Here is a 17,767-nt window from a genome sequence, read left to right on the forward strand (position 1 = left end):
CGCTATCTCCAAATTAAATAAAAACACGTAATTGTAGCCGGAGTTTCCAAGGCAGGATTACCTTTGTTATTTTTTTAGGTTTAGTTATCAAAATGTATTTTTGTGTGATGTTCTGTAGATCGTGGCTTTAAAATGTTATGAGGAATAATTAAACAAATGTTGCCTTACATTTTACCTTAAAAAATATATATATAAATGCATCGTCAGTTTTGTCTTCGTTTATTACTTGAAAGACAGTTTTGGTCACCTTATCAGACAGTTGTTTATGTGTGCTGTTTGTGAAAGAAAATAAAAGTTACCAATTTGTACCTGGTCTGGCCCCCTCCCAACCCATGCATACAAACATAGATGATTCGACTATCGGTCGACTATGGAAAGATTCGAAAATTCTGATTCGAATATGTAAATCCTTAGTCGAGGACACCCCTGATAGAAACATTAATCTTTATTGAAAGTGTGTCATATTTGTAGTCAAAATGTAACATACATTTAGAATTTGGTGCCTATCTGACCAAGAAAAGGAGTGTTTGTAGTCTCACCCCCTCAACAAAGATATTGGACACTGAAATCTGTATTTCTCCTGTCTCAGTGGCAACTGAGGAAATGATGCATGACCATTCAAAAACATGACTGGGGTTCTAACTATACAAGGCTTAATGCAAATGGGTGAGTGTCCCTTTAAGTATTTCTTTAAATTGCTGAATTTCAATGTTCCTAAATGTTCCTAAACAGCGTAAGGTTTTAATTTCAGTTTGATAAAGGATTCATTTCTAACGCATGCTTTATTTAGTGCATTTCAGATCTGTCCATGCTTCTTCTAATGCTTTGATGCTGTATAATAGTAATCAAATGCTGTATTATAGATGACCTATGGGTCAACACAAGCATAAGATGTCTCAACAACATAACACTGTTAAAAAATCCTGTAGAAATACAGTTTTACTGGCAGCTGTTTTGCATTAGGCTGTTATTTTTCAGTTTCATTCTGAAAGACAAAGACTTCACAGAATCAGGACAGCAAAACAATAGTGGGATTGTACGATTGTTAGACTGTAAGTTTAATGAAGTTAACAAGTTAATTAAGGTTCAGGAGCAGGACCACGCCTCAGCTAATCAGCTCATTTCCCGTTCGCGTATATATAAAACGAACCTACCTTCAACACACTTTTGTCTCAGTTTTTTCAACATGGATTCCGAGCTGCAGATCAACCCCTCTGACTCCTAAGACGACCTATTCGGAAACTCTTCTCCGTCACAGAGTATCGTCATGTCTTCACAACAATCCCCAGGCAGCCAAAATCCACACCGGTTGCGTTCTGTCGTAGAAATCCCTCGATCTAGCGGGCATTCACGGCACAGTTCATCATCGAAGATTTCTCCAACCCCGACTCGACAGGACCATCCTTCCCCGCAAACGAGAACTATCAACGATCGCTACAGGCACGAAAGCCAGCGCAAACGCTCTCCTCGTCAACTGCGCCATTACACAACAAACCGCAGTAATTCTCAGCGCACTCCCCCAGACGAGAGAATACCATCAAGAATTGGACCGTGGCTCGCCTCAAGTGAGCTCTTAAAGACAAAGGTATCCACTTCAGCCAATCTGACAATAAATCAAGACTTTTCAGCTTTTCACAGCATCTACACAAACTCCAATTTCAAATCCCGAGCCTCCAACACTTCCGGCTCTGACACGCGATCCTCCCATCGTCACTCATGACGTCACTGCACTGCCTCCACGGCGACCTCAGCCAGCAACATGTGCGCCACCTAGTGGAGACCAAGCAATACTACCCCCAACATCTGCAACTTCCACATCAGATTTAACACAAATTATGAAATCTTTCTTTGCATATTTAAACTCACAAACAGCTTAAAATCTCCACAGCCATTCATCCCTCCATCCCACCATCCATTCTTCTACCCTTCCTTCCGGCATCAACAGCCACATAGCTCCTGTCATTTCTGATTCTTCCTTAAAAAATAACCCAATCCAAGTCCCTCTTGCAGCAAACACAGGGCTTCTACCTCTCAGTGGACCTTTTCAACCTCCTCCTATTTCTTCATTTTACCCAACTAATCCACCCCTTCTCTCCCTCCCCCCCAACCATACCCCTCCCTTCCTCAAAACCCCCACATCCTCCAAATAACTACTAGTCCATATACCCTGGCCACAGCCTCCTCGTCCAGCTTCATCAATTCACCGAACCTACCCAGTCTCTTCAGCCTTACGTCTTCAGATCTTATCAGGTAACTACACAGATCTAGCCCAGCTCCTCCATCCATACCTCATAAATACCTGCCAGCTCAGAGAGCTGCAAACCAGTCAAGGCCTAATGCAGTACAGAAACTCTCGTTCTAAGGAACTCACTCCCACCGAATTTGCTTTAGCTTTCTCGATCTACAGAGATATAATTTGCTCGAGCTAGACGATTACCTCTCAATCATTTTAGACATGGCTGTGCGCTTCGGAGGAACGGGCTTCTACAACTATCATGTTCTTTTTGCCACCCAAGTAGCAGGCCGGTTACAGCAATTCAACCAGGGGACATACTGGGGCACTCTTGATGCAGAACTCTACTGTCGGATCTTTGCAGCACGCACTTCCATGTCATGTGAACTATGCAGGGCATCATCAGATCCAAATTCAGCATGCACCATCACACCCTCCCAATCCCAACCTTCCTCATGCAAAACATCAGTATTCAATACATTATCCGCAGCAGCTCCACCTCCTCCTTTAATTCCGAAACCTCTCAACACACAGCCCACAGCCAACGTTCCACTTTCCAAAAGAATCAACAAAAGAGGACGACCGATCCTCTACCAAGGAGGCAGAATGGTGTGCAACAACTTCAATCATCTTGGCTGCTCTCTTTCCAACTGCAGATTCCTACACACCTGCTCCTTCTGCGGAGGCGCCCAATCCAAACCCTCCTGCCCCCACAACCCAACTACTGTACCCGAATGACTATTACAGTTTCTTAACACACCAGTCAAGGTAGAAGAATTAGCCACCGCCTTACTAGACCACCCCGACAGAGAATTCGTAGACTTCCTCATTAATGGATTCAAAAACGGCTTCCTTCCAGGCATAGAAATAATCCCAGACACTTCTCATATCTCACATAACCTCCAATCCGCCCTCTCAGAACCAGACATCGTCGACACATTAATAGCCAAAGAAGTCCAAGAAGGATTCATGATAGGCCCATTTAAAGAACCTCATTTCTCTCTTTTCCGCATCAGCCCCATTGGAATCGCCACCAGGAAATACTCCGGGAAAAAGAGATTAATTATAGACCTGCCCTCTCCACATGGCACATACGTTTCCAGCATCAATAGCATCATTCCAGCCCCAGACTTCTCCATGAAATACGCTTCCATCGACCATGCCATCACTCTCATCTGCAAAGCAGGCCACGGGGCATGGCTCTCTAAAGCAGACATCACCAGTGCTTTTAAAGTCTTACCCATTCACCCAGAATTTTGGCGTTTCTTCTGAATATTCTGGAAAGGAGCCCGAAGATCTTCGACTCCCTCTCGGAGGCTTTATGTTGGATTCTCATCAATAACCACAAGCTTCCCTACGTCCTCCACCTCCTCGATGACTTCCTCATCATCACACCTACATCCGCACCTCCACATTCAGGACTTTCCACCCTCGTCAGTGTTTTCTGAAATAGGTGTACCCCTTTCAAAAGAAAAGACCTTAGAGCCCTGCACCTCCATCGAGTTGTTAGGCATCACTCTAGATCTCCTTTCAAGCATCTCTACCTCTGGAGAAAATACAACGCATTGCATTGCTCCTATCAAACTACATTCTAGCAGACAGATGCACAAAGCAACAACTGCTAGCGCACCTCGGCCACCTCAACTACGCCATCAGAATAATTCCCCAAGGAAAATCATTTCTTTCCAACCTACTAGCAAAAGCAGCAACAATACCCTCTCTACATGATAAAATCACCTTGGACGAAGCTTGCAAAATGGAAATGCGGCTTTGGCAGCAATTCCTGTCTTCATGGAACGGCATATCCTTCTTTTATAACAACTACATCACACATCCAGAAGACATCCAGATGTACACAGACGCAGCGCCTTCCATCGGATTCGGCGGCTACTACAGCGGTCGCTGGTTTGCTTCTGAGTGGCCACCAGAGTTCAGCAATCTAATCCAGCAGTCAGATTTTCCCTCATCCGCACTTTACGAAATGTATCCCGTCATCATAGCGGCCATCCTTTGGGGGCACGAATGGTCCCGACATTCCATTCTCATCCACTCCGACAACTCGGCAGTAGTCGAAATCATAAATAAAGGCAGATCTCGTTTCCCTGGCTATCATGCAATTAGTCCGCAGACTGACACTTATATCAGCGCAACATCAGTTCATCATCAGAGCAGCACACGTTCCAGGATACAGCAATAGCATAGATGACTCGTTGTCCCGTTTTTCTTTTCAGAAGTTCAGAATCTTAGCTCCAGAGTCAGACATGCATCCCACGCCAGTTCCACCGTTTTCAGCCACCATCTTCAACTAAATCCACAGCTGGAAAACCTTTCACACGCTTCGCAAGAAGCTATTCTCAACGGCCTTGCCCAGAGTACCCTCTTCGCTTACTTGACCGGTTGGAATTGTTTCAAGGCGTACCATTTCTTCTACCAACTCTCATTCCCTCTAATGAATGTTTGGTCCATCTGCAATTTCGTTACTCATGCCCATTCCTACCAAAACATCAGGGCTTCCTCCATTCAGACCTATCTATCTGGAATTAACTTTATCTACAAACTCGCCACTGGCGACCAATGACAAACCATTTCTCACCCTCACGTATCTATGCTGATTAAAGGTCTACGAAAACAAGAACCAATCCCCAATGTTAAAAGCCTGGCCTTAACGTCTGACCTCCTCAGCCTATGCATCCACACACTACGTTCTGGCTACTCAACCCCATCGACCAACCAAACATTAGAATGCATGTTCCTTCTCGCTTTTTTCGGCTTCCTGAGATGCTCCGAATTCGCCCCGTCGACTTCAACCTTCAATCCAGCCATCCATCCCAGCCTCTTAGACATCACCGCTCATACGCCAGATTCTCTGATCTACAACCTAAAGAGAAGCAAAACCGACCAACTTGGAGAGTCATCCTCCAATGTTGAGGACCTCTGGCATATCCCACGAACGTTACTCTCTACATTCATTCCGGATCGGAGCAGCCACTACGGCCGCCACGATGGGCATCTCAGATGAGACAATCAGGGTCTTAGGTCGCTGGTCATCTGAAGCATACCGTTCGTACATCCGTAATAATCTTCACGATCTCCGTCAAGCCCAAGCCCGCATTGTTTCATCCAAACCTTTTGGGGGTCTTCAAGTAACTCAGCTTACTCCCTACCGAGACGAAGCCCCCACTCTGAGTCCCGGGTCGGACTCCCTGATCAGCCAGATGGAGAATCGACGTAACTCCTCCTTTTCCCATTCCCTCTCGACCCTTATTCTATAATAAAGCTAATAGCAATTCTGTGCAGTTGTGCCGTGGTCCTTGCTAGTGAAACAAAGGTTAGTGGTAGAAATAATCCATTAAAAAAACTGAAGAAGCATGGACAGATCTGAAACAAATTCAAGAAAGCATTTATTAGAAATGAATACCTTATGCTGATTAGGGACACATTCGAAGTTCAGCAAATTTAAAGAAATACCCAAACCTCTGTGTAATAAAAGATAGGACTTGAAAGGTGAAATTCAAACAGGATGATGTCACATGATAACTCAGATTGGTATTACAGTTTTACCTGAAACTCCTCTCTTGTGGACCCCAGAACGCGAACTCTGCAAAATCAGGCCGTTGGAAAAGACATATTGATATGAACACCTATGAGTACAGATTTAGTTCTGATTTACCGTGATTTATTACAACAAATTTAGCTTTGAAAGATATAACTCTTTATATTGCAATAAATAATTTTGCATTTAAAACCATGTCTGTTGAGTTTAAAGCCATTTCTTATTATTACAATTCATTAAAATGTTTTATTCTCAACAAAAAGTGCTTCTTACAATAAGTAGGACTTTCCCCCATCTAGTGGTGAAATTGAATTTTGTATTCAAACAAATAGTGCTCTCTAGTGCCTCATCGCTTTTCCAAATTTGTGTTGCAACTACGGTAGTCGTTAAGAACTCACTGATCTCCTTGTCCGTTTCAGCTGGTTCACGTGTTCTGGACGAAAACGCGTTGCAGTAGGCTAGTGCTTTTTTCCCTCTCTGCTATTATAGTTTTTCAATATAGTGAAATGACATGGAAGCTTTCTAGGACTTAACTGTTCAATGAAATTCTAAGCTGACAAAGACAAGTCAGCTCATTGCCATGTAATTTGACACAATGAGGACATATTTATGAATAAAGCCATTGATTTGACTAATAAAATACTTTAAAAAAAACTATACATTGTCCCTTTAAAACACATTTCCTCCCATGGTGTCTTGCCACAGACTTATGTCAATCCTACAATACATCCAGACTGCAAATTAGCGTAACCTTAGATATATATATATAACTCTTGGGTAAATCTATGCAGGTATGTGTGGTGGAGTGTTCAGGCAGGGTGGAAAGCACTGTTCTGCGGTCAGTTTCACCTCTTTAAACTCGGACGCGGAACATTCATAATGGAGGTGTAGAGTTGTTCCCCGATCATCAGATCACAGGCAGGTCTATAACAGGATGCATATGTGGGCTCTGCGTGTGGCTCATATTCTGCTGGAGGCTTCCAGGAACAAAGGAAGGCTAAAGAGTAAAAGATGAAAGAATGACACTTTATTACATTAACTTAATAAAGTCATTTTCGGACAGCTGTGGAACGAAGGAAAAATATTCTTTCAGAGTTTCTCTCTCACCCCCTTGTTGTATCTCTCATTCACACATTTTGGCAGCTCCCGGAGCCACTGCACAAAATTCCTACTCTGCACATTTTGCAGATGCTGGTCTAGAGGGAGCAAACAGAGGAAATTGTGCCGAAAGTGCAAAAGAATTGCTCTTTTTCTTACTCCTCTCTCTCTCTCTCTCTCTCTCTCTCTCTCTCTCTCTCTCTCTCTCTTATCTATAATGCATATAGATAAGACATTTAATGTCCTGATATATTTGTTTTACATATTAAAATAAATTTTTTAGTTTACACACAGGAAAATAAATAGTTTTTTTCATCTGCATTCGACTCAAACTTCAGTGCCAGCCTGTGGGAAACATATCTGTCTTTTTATAACAACTGACTCTGAGGTCACTGACCATGAAGAACAGGAAAAGAACCATAAATCTGAGAAGAGGTTGATGCCTTTGAAACGTCCTGGCATATTTTCTGCCCCCATTAGACACATAAGGTACTTCAGGATGTCCCCGGACACCTTCGATGAGCTGCTCGGCAAGGTGGGCCCTATCATCACAAAGACCCATTCCGTGATGCGGTTGCCAACTGAGCCTGCCCAAAGGCTTGCTATCTGCCTTCGGTAAGGATAATTTTAACTTTACACTTGCTGTAGACTTGTCGTTTTTGTAAAGCCTATGTATAATCTACATAAAGTCATGATATACGAAAATAAATATGTTGTTTAGTTGAGTTTTATAAGTCACAAACCTGGTAAAAAAACAATAGAAATGTATGAATCATTACATTAAAAACTATTAGAATATTTCCTTTCTAAGTTAGTGTGTTTTGGGCGTTATTCTAATAGTATTTAATGATTGGCTTCCTTCTTCCAGACTACCTCCCACCAATAGAATCAAACACATAACAAGTAAAGATTTAAAAATACTATTGTTTTCATTAAAATCAAAATAATTCCCTTGATACAGGTAAATTCATTAAAATTTCTGTTATGCATTCTATTTTTTTTTTCAACAGGGTAAATGGTTTGAAATAACCATTATAAACTCATTAATTATGTCTTTTATTTCAGTATGTAAATACTATGTAAAACTACATAGGTACAATACGCAGTACATACAAACAGACACTGTACACACTACTACTGTTTTTCTGACTTGTATGGTAAATGCATACAATTCAGTATAAGTAGATTATCTGATAGATATGTCCTTAGTAGGACACGGAACATTGATACACAGACAAAATCTTATTAATGTTATTGTTTCAATACCATATGTCTTGCTTTTTCCCAGGTACCTGGCTACAGGTGATTCATTTAGAACAATTGCCTTTAGTTACCGTGTTGGGCACTCGACTGTCTCAGGCATTGTGAGGGAGGTGGCCAGTGCCATCTGGACAGCCCTGGTGGAGGAGACTATGCCAGTTCCCAAAATGGAAGAATGGAGGGCCATCGCTGACCAGTTCTATGTGCGCTGGAATTTCCCAAATTGTCTTGGTGCCATCGATGGGAAACATGTGGTCTTACAAGCACCAGCAAATTCTGGGTCGCTATTTTTTAACTACAAAAGCACCTACTCACTGGTTCTTCTGGCTGTCGTCGATGCCAACTATCTTTTACGGGTTGTGGATGTTGGTGGCTATGGCAGGACCAGTGACAGTGGGACTCTGAGAAATTCTTCATTTGGAGAGGGCCTCAGAGATGGCATGCTTGATTTACCACCAGATGCTGTTATCCCAGGAGCAGAGCAGCGGGGGCCTCTTCCCTATGTGTTTGTGGGGGATGAGGCTTTCACATTATTGACAAACCTCTTGCGGCCATACCCTGGACATCACGTCCCACCTGAGAGAAGGGTGCTCAATTACCGCCTTAGCCGTGCCAGGCTGGTAGTTGAGTGCGCCTTTGGCATCCTCTCTGTTCGGTGGCGGATGTACCGCCGTGTCATCGCAACAAGTCCGGAGGTTGCAGAGGTGTGTGTGAAGGCCACATGTGTATTGCATAACTTCCTGCGCATGAAGACACTGGAAGGAGGGAGATCTGCACACAGAGCTGAACTCACCATTGACCCATCTTCAGCTTCTGATGCCCTGAGAGATGCACCAAGGATGGGCTCCAACAATGCCACCCGTAGAGCCATTGAATTCAGGGAGACATACTGTGCCTACTTCAACCAGGAGGGTGCAGTGCCATGGCAGCCCAGTACATAGAGCGCACCAACAGCTCTTTTCAAAACCACAAAAGCTCTTTTAAGAGCTACCCATATCTGTCTTAAAAGAGTTTTTTTCCAATATGTCATTAAAGGAATGAATTTGTTGTATAATTATAATAATTTTATATTACATTACTGTGTGTCATAACCTACACAGCTTTTGCCTTTTTATGATTTAAATAGATTCGTTACAGGAGAGGACATACAAAGTCTTGCACATTCCAGGTCACAGCAAAGTTGCTACTAAAGCTGACATTATGGTATATCACAAGGTGGGTAAAAATGGCATCCATAAGTAAACCTTAGCTGATTGTATTATGTTTAGACACAGTATTAAAACTTTACTGTTGTAAAAATACTATACTTTATATATGAACAAGCGAAAACACAGTAGGCCTACCGTTTTCATTGAACATTTCCGAAATTTATTTACACAGTGTATGAAATAGTGCAATAAAGGAAAATGTATTTCAAAATATGTAGAAAAAGAAAATTGACAGAACAAATTTAGTGATTATATTAAAATGGTATTAATATTAAAAAGTGTTAAATATAAAATGTTATTTCATGCTTAGCTAATTTAAATTTTAAATAAAACAATGATAAAAATATGTTTGTGCAATGTTAACTGTTACATTTTAGAACAAAAATTAATTGAACAAACTCAGCAGCCTCCTGTTCAGCCTGAAAGACCAGCTGATGAATCTCAAAACGCAGCCTTGCCCTCCTTAAGACAGAAAGCCTTGAAAACGAGGGCAAGAGGCTTCTGAAGAAGATCTCATCTTCATTATCTGCTGCTGGTGTGCGTGGAGGCAGTGGTGGACGTGTGGCCATCTGTGCGAGTGGCTCGATTGCTGCCAACATACCTTTCTCAAAAGCAGACATATTCTGTCCATTTCTCTTTCTACCCCTGTCAACAACTAAATTGTTCTGCTGCTCAGTCTGCCTTGCTGCCTCGGTCTGCCTGCCTGCCTCGGTCTGCCTGCCTGCCTCCGTCTGCCTGCATGCCTCCGTCTGTCTGCATGCCTCCGTCTGTCTGCATGCCTCCGTCTGGCTGCATGCCTCACTGGCCACCTCATCTCTTGTGCCTCTGCTTGGGGGGACTTGCTGGGTGATGACCTGACTGTGCTCTTCTGACTCTGGACTGAACTGAGGGACAGAACAGGTGCTGGGTGATGGGGACAGAGGTCGCCTGGGGATGTTGCTGGATGTTTCACGGTCGGTGAGAAATGGTGTAAGAAATCCCATCACCGCCATGAAACGCCAAGGATGTGCTGCAGACGACCCTGCCCCACTCCTTTTTATGTCCCTCTCTTTATTTTTTTCCTTTCTGAATCTGTCTCTCAAGGACTTCCATCTGTTCTTGCACACTTCCTCTGATATAAAAAAATTGACCACTTAAACAATTTCTTTGCTCAAATGTTTTGAATTTGTTTATTTATAAAAAAATAAGCACAGGAGTATAATACAAGTTAAAGTATATACACACACACACACACACACACACACACACACACACACGTGTACATATGTGTGTGTGTATATATATATATATGTGTGTGTGTGTGTGTGTGTGTGTGTGTGTGTGTATACTTTTACTTGTATGTGTGTGTGTGTGCATTGACACGATCAATATATTGTGTATATTGACACGATATATATATATATATATATATATATATATATATATATATATATATATATATATATACCGTACATAAAATAAGCTCCATATAATACAGAAAGTGCCTATGCTTTAACATAAATGGTCAAATTCACCTGCCACGTAAATGTAAAAATTTAATTTTTGTATAAAATCTAAATGAATATTTTATTTGGGATTTTGCTATGAGATCGTGTCAATTTAAATCCCCCATGGTTGACGTCTGAGGTAAAACTCGGCAATAAAAAGCAAGTACACGGACACAATACACACCAGATTCACCAACTGCCTCTGCTACCTCTTTCCAGGCTTGATCCCTTCGGTTTGAGTCCCGGTAAGTAAATAAAGATTGGTCATATAAGACCGGGTGATTACCCACCGCAACAATTAATCTTTCCTCCATGGTCCTCTATTCTCCGTCTATTGCTGAAACGTAATTGGCTAGCGTCTGCACTAGGTAATTTGCATAGGGCGATTTGATTGGCTGCCGCACGCGTTGCCGCTTGAAAAGTTGAGAAATGTTCAACTTCTGCCGCGAGCAACGGCACCGACGCGGCGCCGACAGATCCACAATTCAGTTCACCAACGCTTGACGTCACCCATTAAAAGTGAATGGGAAGCGTCAACGCTTACGCCCCGTGTGAATGCGGCGTTAGGTCTTGGCATGAACTGATGAGGTCGGTGAGGCAGCCATTTTGTGAAGTGGCTCAGGTGTGTCAGGCTGCGTCTGAAACCCATACTGTACAGTAGGTACTGAACAAGATGAAGTACCTACTTACTTGCCAGTAAAACAGTAGGTACTGTATAGTATGAATCCTGGTAGTATGAATAGATTCGGACGTACTACATCCGCCATGTTGCTACATCACGTGACATATGTCGTCCTCACGTCATGTCATTCCAGCGTGGCATCATGGGATAGTGAAGTGTCCATCGTATACACACTAAAAATCTAACTGGAAGCAGTAGGTCATCCGGGTACTTTTCGCATACTGTTTTTCGAATACTATGTATTCGGACATACTACTCGCCTCGCCTACTGATTTTTGCGTACTATATAGTATGAAGTAGGCGGTTTCGGGCGCAGCATCAGTCATCTTGTAAAGTGGCTGAGGTGCAGCGGACATTTTTTGTACAGCCTCGGGTGCGGTAGCCGTCTTGACCAGGTGCAGGCACGATAACGGCCCCCAAAAGAGCAGGTGTGATCGTGGCAATATGCATAAATATGTTATATTGGTTTGTGTAATGAAATAAAAATAAGCAAAATACCAAACTATATTGATGTTTTATTAATTTAGGCTTGTTTCCCGTTATCCCGGGCATACAGGTTAAGCAGCAATTCAAATATTCAATATAACATGTTTCTGGTTGCAACTTTTTATTAAAAGGTTTATTTTTATCAAATTCACCATCTTATTCACTTCATTTTTGCGATAAAAAAAGGAAACACGGCGCACACGTCACTACAGCAAGCAGCAGGTGTCCGGCTTGATTGCTCCGTCTTCAGCATCGATCTGCGCAGCGCGGGATGATCTCGAACACACCTATAGGCTGTGGCAAAATAGGCCTGAATTGACCTGGCTGTGGCAATACAGGCAGTGGTACTGTCACTGCATGAAAAGTGGGATTTTCGTCCCCGTAAGCGCCTGTAGGCTCCCAAAAATCTCCCTAATTTTCGGCAGCTTTCCTCAATTTACAGGCAGCAAGCGTTGCGTTTGTCTGTGTCACAAATTGTCATAAACGAACCATGATGTAGGTGGAGAGTCCCGCGCGGGTGTGATGCCTCTAATTAGCATATGAATAGCAGCGAAACCTCTGCCGGCCAGGTAGAGCGCCTCTGGCCTAATTAGCATGTGAATAGCAGCAAAACTAGAGTAACGGCCTACTTGAATGTAATCACTCAGTATTGGCTGAAGCCACAACTTTTAAACAAATAAAATCCCCCGTGAATGGTTGGCAGATCACTTCAAGCCAATCACAAGGGATTTTTCTTGTTTAAAAGTAGTGGCTTCAGCCAATACCGAGTGAGTAAATTCAAGTCGGGCCGTTACTCTAAAGAGGGGGGTTATTGGGCACCCTGGCTCATTATAAATGTAAACCCCAATAATAATAAATAATTTATGTTATAATCATTTTTTATATATTAATGTCATTGTGCTATGTACTACATTATTCACAACATCAAGGAATATAAGATAAAACAAAGAGGTTTATTTATAATCACAGCTGTTTATTCAAAGAAAGAGCTTTATTTATAAACACACAACTATGTACAAAGCAGCATAATGTCTCTTATATTGTCCTCCAAACACGTCAAAAAGTGCCTAAGACGTTCGGGAAAGATCCCTAAAAATCTTTTTCAAAGTGATCAAAGTGTTGAAAAAAAAAAACACAAAAACGTTGTAATAAAGTCACTTTTTCAGGCATATATGGTGAGTTGCCCTGTACTTTGGTATCGCCTCTAATCTGGATTTCAGCGTGGCACAGCGCTCGAAGAGTTCCAGGCTGCGAGAGGGCGGTGGCCGCACAATCCATCCAGACACCCCGTCAACAATGTCGTCTTCCTCGTCAGATATGAGATCTATGGTGGCGCACTTCCAAATGTCCATCTCATCCTCAGCTAGCACACTTCGTCTCGCTTCCAGCAACTGTAATACAATCAATAAAGACAATAAGTGACCTGAAAAATACTCACATTGACAAAAAACTGATCTAATATAATAAATCTTACCCTTTTTCTTCTGGATCGACTCCGAGCTAAACTTTTCACATTTTCCGCCTGCGATGCGAGTTCAGGTTGTTTGTATCTGAAGCTCCGGCGTACCGACTCATAATACGTCTTACGGGCAGCTGGAAAACAATTAAATGAGACTGGTATTAATAAAAAGAGTCACGGTACAATTAAACAAGAAATGAGGAAAAACATTATAAGTTATACTTACAAACAATGTCGTCATTCTCAGCAGTAAATCTGGACTTGCTGAAATAGCCCCAAGCAAATCGGAGGTCACGGCTTTGTTATGAGGCGAAGGTAGTCTGTGAAAACAAAATGTGCGGGTTTAAGCTCAGATCTATTAACGTATCTATTTCCTTATACAAGAATAAAAACATATTCTTTAAATCGTAACGTTACCTTTGCTCTGGTTCATAGCGCCTGCAGTGTGCCTCAGAGATGCCGTACAGCCTCCTAAAAATTACAAGACAAAAAACACCTCTTAGTTATAAAACACACAGCTTGGGCTTATACATAAAATTATTCTTACCGCAATCTTGGGATTGTGCACCCGTCTTCTCTTCTTGGAGAGTTACAAACACCAAACCAAACGTCTGTTACGCTCGTCGACACTGCTGTGTGAGCCGTGGCCATGACCTCGCACGTGATTGGACAAAGGCGAGAAGCCTGTCGGGCTCCTCCAGTCATATGTGAGGATATTGATATAAGGAAAATCTTGTTAGACGTGCATGCATGCGTATGATATAAACAACAAACGCGATGTGCCGGAAGCTCTGTGTGATATCAACACAGTGTGCTGTCAGTTGAAAGATGGAAGTCCCAAGACTGAAGAAACGACCTCGGCGCTTCTGTAAACATTGCAACACTGAAATGTGTCATACACAGTATTTTGACCACAGAAAGCGCTATTTCAAAAATGGAGTTTGGGAGAAAAAAAATCCAAAAGGGCTACGTCAGATAACGTACAGAGCCTGCTGCTATCCAGTCATTAACCCACTGTGAGTGATGTCCCGTCATGTGTAAAGACCTGGAGGATAATTTTACTGGAGTTAGAGATTGGTGAAAGTGAAATGCACTCCGAGGACCCAGAAAAAGAAGTGATTGAAGAATTTGAAGAAACGCACCCAGCGAATTGCAGTTCAGACAACGGTGAGCATAATTACATATTTTTTATATAAGCTTGGCTTGCTTTACGTATGTTAACATTTTAAACAATACTAAAACATATCAACAAGTAAAGTAAAATAAAATCAACAAGTTAAACAAAAACGTTTTGAGTATACTATATCAAAAAGTAGCATTCCAGCATGTTTTATCCATTGTGGCAGCCCTTGCTCACAAAAAGGTTGGAGTTAAATGTGGTTGATAATCACTGTTGTTGTTATTTTAATAGTAAATTATAATTGAATAGGAATATCGCGTTATAATGCATAACGGTATCTTCTGTTTGTTGTTTTTCAGACGAAACAGCAGATGACCAAAGCATTCATCTTTTCCTGCCCTGGTGAAAAACAAATATACTTTATTGTATTTCAAGTATATTTAACTTTGCAATAGTACATTACAAATATACTTACAAAGGAATGTACTTTATTTAAACATATTTAAAGTATGCTTACAACATATTTGCGCGTATTTTTTACAATTAAACTTTTAACATACTTCAAAATAATTATACTTTAGTATATTTTCTAAAAGTATACTTTAGAAAAATATACTTAAAGTTAAAGTTTTGTGCAATTTTTAAAGTATACTAAATTTAAACTTATTTTAAAATGTATTTTAGGTATACTTTATCGGTATGCTTAAAGTTATCATTATAATAATGCACTGACAGTATATTTCTAAAATACATTATTTAGTATTCTTTAGAAACAGTATATTTTAAGTACATTTTGAAAGTATATGGGGTGTACAAATGTATATTATTTTATGGAGAAATAACGTGGGCTTAAAATTACGAGAGAGCAGTATGTTCAGTTACATTTTATATTGTAGATGTATACATTTGTAATATACTATTAACATAAGGTACACTTTAACTTCACTATAGTCAAGCATTGGATAAACCAATTAACTGTGTTTTACCACAAAATAACCGTGGTTTTGCTAATAATAATCAATACACCAAAAAAAACATGGTTACTAAACTTTTACCACAAAAAAAAAAACATTCATTTTCGTAAGGGGAATATGAGTGTTTGTTTTTTTGTAGTTTTTCAGTCAATTGCATACCGCTTTTAGCTGTACAAAACTTAAACAGTTTTCGTAAATGCATTTCAGAGAAAAGTGAATTCTGAGATTTGAATAATGCATCTGACGTGTGTGTGATGACGTCACGACGCACGTATTTTGATTTTTACCAGTCGTTCAAGGCGGACGGATTCAGTCCCAAGGTACATTAAAATATCTTAAAATTAATTATATTTGATTATCGTTTGACCATTCTGAAGTTTATCAGTAGACTATCATATTTCGAATGCGAAATGTTGTCAATAACGCGGTGTCTAACTCGCTATTAGTGATAAGCTGCTGTGTAGCTTAGCTTAGCTTATAGCTAATGTTAAAGGTTTGAAAGATAGCACTGTCAGCCTGTTATATCGAATTAGTACACCCGATTGTTTTGTTAAATATATGTATTGGTGTGTATGTATATGTTAATGAAAAAAGGTAGCGTCAGAAAATCTGTTTTTTAAATGTAGCGTGAAAGTTAACCATTTATTGACTGTTTAGAGGTTGTAAGGCTTTTACCTAACTGTATTTAGTATTAATGATGCTGCATTCTTTCCTCAGAAGCTAAAGTTTTTCAAAGACATTTGTAGGGAGGACTTTGCAGCTAATGGTAAGTCATTTTAAACTCTTAAGATATAATAATTCATTCGTAGTAGTAAATCAAGCTTCAGTTTAGATAACGTTATACATATTGAGGCGGTTTCCCGGACAGGGATTAGACTAACTAGTCCTAGACTAAAATAAATGTAAGAGCTGTCCAAACTGAAAACAACTTGCACTGACATATCTTAAAATACACCAGTGTCCTTTGTTTTGCCTCAAAATGCACACAGGTAATGTTTTTATTAAGGCATGTTTTTTGAAACTGGTTATATTTCTTAATTAAACTAAGGCCTAGTCCTGTTTTAAGATAATCCCTTTCCAGGAAACACCCAATTGTCTGCTTGTTGCATTTTCTTTCTGACAATTTTTACATTTAAATTTAATACAATAAAATCTTTCTTTAGGAGCTGAAGTATTTTATGTAAGGAGGATTTTGCAGCCCATATAGGCAAGTCATTATAATGAAAACTCTTAGGGGTGGTTTCCCGGACAGGGATTAGCTTTATCCAGGACTAGACCTTAGTTTAATTAGGATAGTTTTAACAAACATGCCTTACTAAAAACATTACTTATGTGCATAACGATGTAAAACAATGGGCACTGATGTATTTTAAGATATGTCAGAGCAAGTTGTTTTCAGTTTGGACAGCTCTTACATTTATTTTAGTCTAGGACTAGTCTAATCCCTGTCTGGGAAACCGCCCCTTAATATATATGATGACATTTAAGTCAAGCTCTAGTTTAGGTAAAAATATATCTGCTATACAATCTCTGCCAGTAAACTATAGATTTAATACAGTAAGTCTTAAATAAATGTAATGTTTTAATATTAAACACTTTATAATTGAGCTTATTGTCTCTCTTTTTCAGATTTCCTTAGGCTGAACCAAAACCTGCCAGACTAAAGTTGATTTGGGAGAGAAAGACGTTGTAAACTCAATCATCTTGACATTCTTCAATGAGTAATTGTTCAATTTTTAGGCAAATACTGTACACTTTGAATGCTGTGAATAAAACTATATTTTAAATATATTTAAAATAAATGAATTGTTTTTGACTGTTTTAATCAGCTTTTATTTATTTAGAAAAAATTATTTTGGTTATGTTACCAGCTAAAGTAATCTATTCCCAAAATAGCACTCTTTAAGTTAACTAATTATTAACGCACTTGAAGTATACTCATTACTAATCTAGCTGCAGGTATGTAAAAGTATACAAAATGTAATGTACTTGGCATATTCATTTTTCACCAGGGCAGTTTTTAGAATTTTGGATTGGCCAAAAATATATAGAATGTGTACAAACAGTCTATTTAAGATATACTGATTGTATGTTTGCAAGACACTCATAATACATTTGTAATGTACTCCTAACATAAATAAAACACACTCTAAATCCACTTATCAAGCATGAATTTAGCACAAAAACAGTCATGTACTTAAATTGTA

General features: G+C 40.1%; 2 long non-coding RNA genes and 1 pseudogene across 2 annotated transcripts; 2 read left to right on the top strand and 1 right to left on the bottom strand.

Annotated features, from left to right (window-relative positions):
• The first annotated feature begins 3,202 nt into the window (after positions 1-3,202).
• LOC135767341 (uncharacterized) lies at positions 3,203-4,738 on the top strand (annotated as a pseudogene).
• Positions 4,739-13,275: 8,537 nt separating this feature from the next.
• Positions 13,276-13,774, bottom strand: LOC135765373 (uncharacterized). The gene is made up of 3 exons (XR_010540672.2): positions 13,693-13,774; positions 13,482-13,600; positions 13,276-13,398 (listed from the first exon to the last, which is right to left on the bottom strand). It is a non-coding gene; the product is annotated as an uncharacterized lncRNA (long non-coding RNA).
• A 1,342-nt stretch (positions 13,775-15,116) lies between these two features.
• Positions 15,117-17,362, top strand: LOC135765357 (uncharacterized). Its single transcript, XR_010540661.2, has 4 exons — positions 15,117-15,880; positions 16,278-16,326; positions 16,724-16,767; positions 17,190-17,362. It is a non-coding gene; the product is annotated as an uncharacterized lncRNA (long non-coding RNA).
• The last annotated feature ends 405 nt before the right edge of the window (positions 17,363-17,767 follow it).

Source organism: Paramisgurnus dabryanus, chromosome 6 (genome assembly GCF_030506205.2).
Source record: "Paramisgurnus dabryanus chromosome 6, PD_genome_1.1, whole genome shotgun sequence".
Lineage (NCBI taxonomy): Eukaryota > Metazoa > Chordata > Actinopteri > Cypriniformes > Cobitidae > Paramisgurnus > Paramisgurnus dabryanus.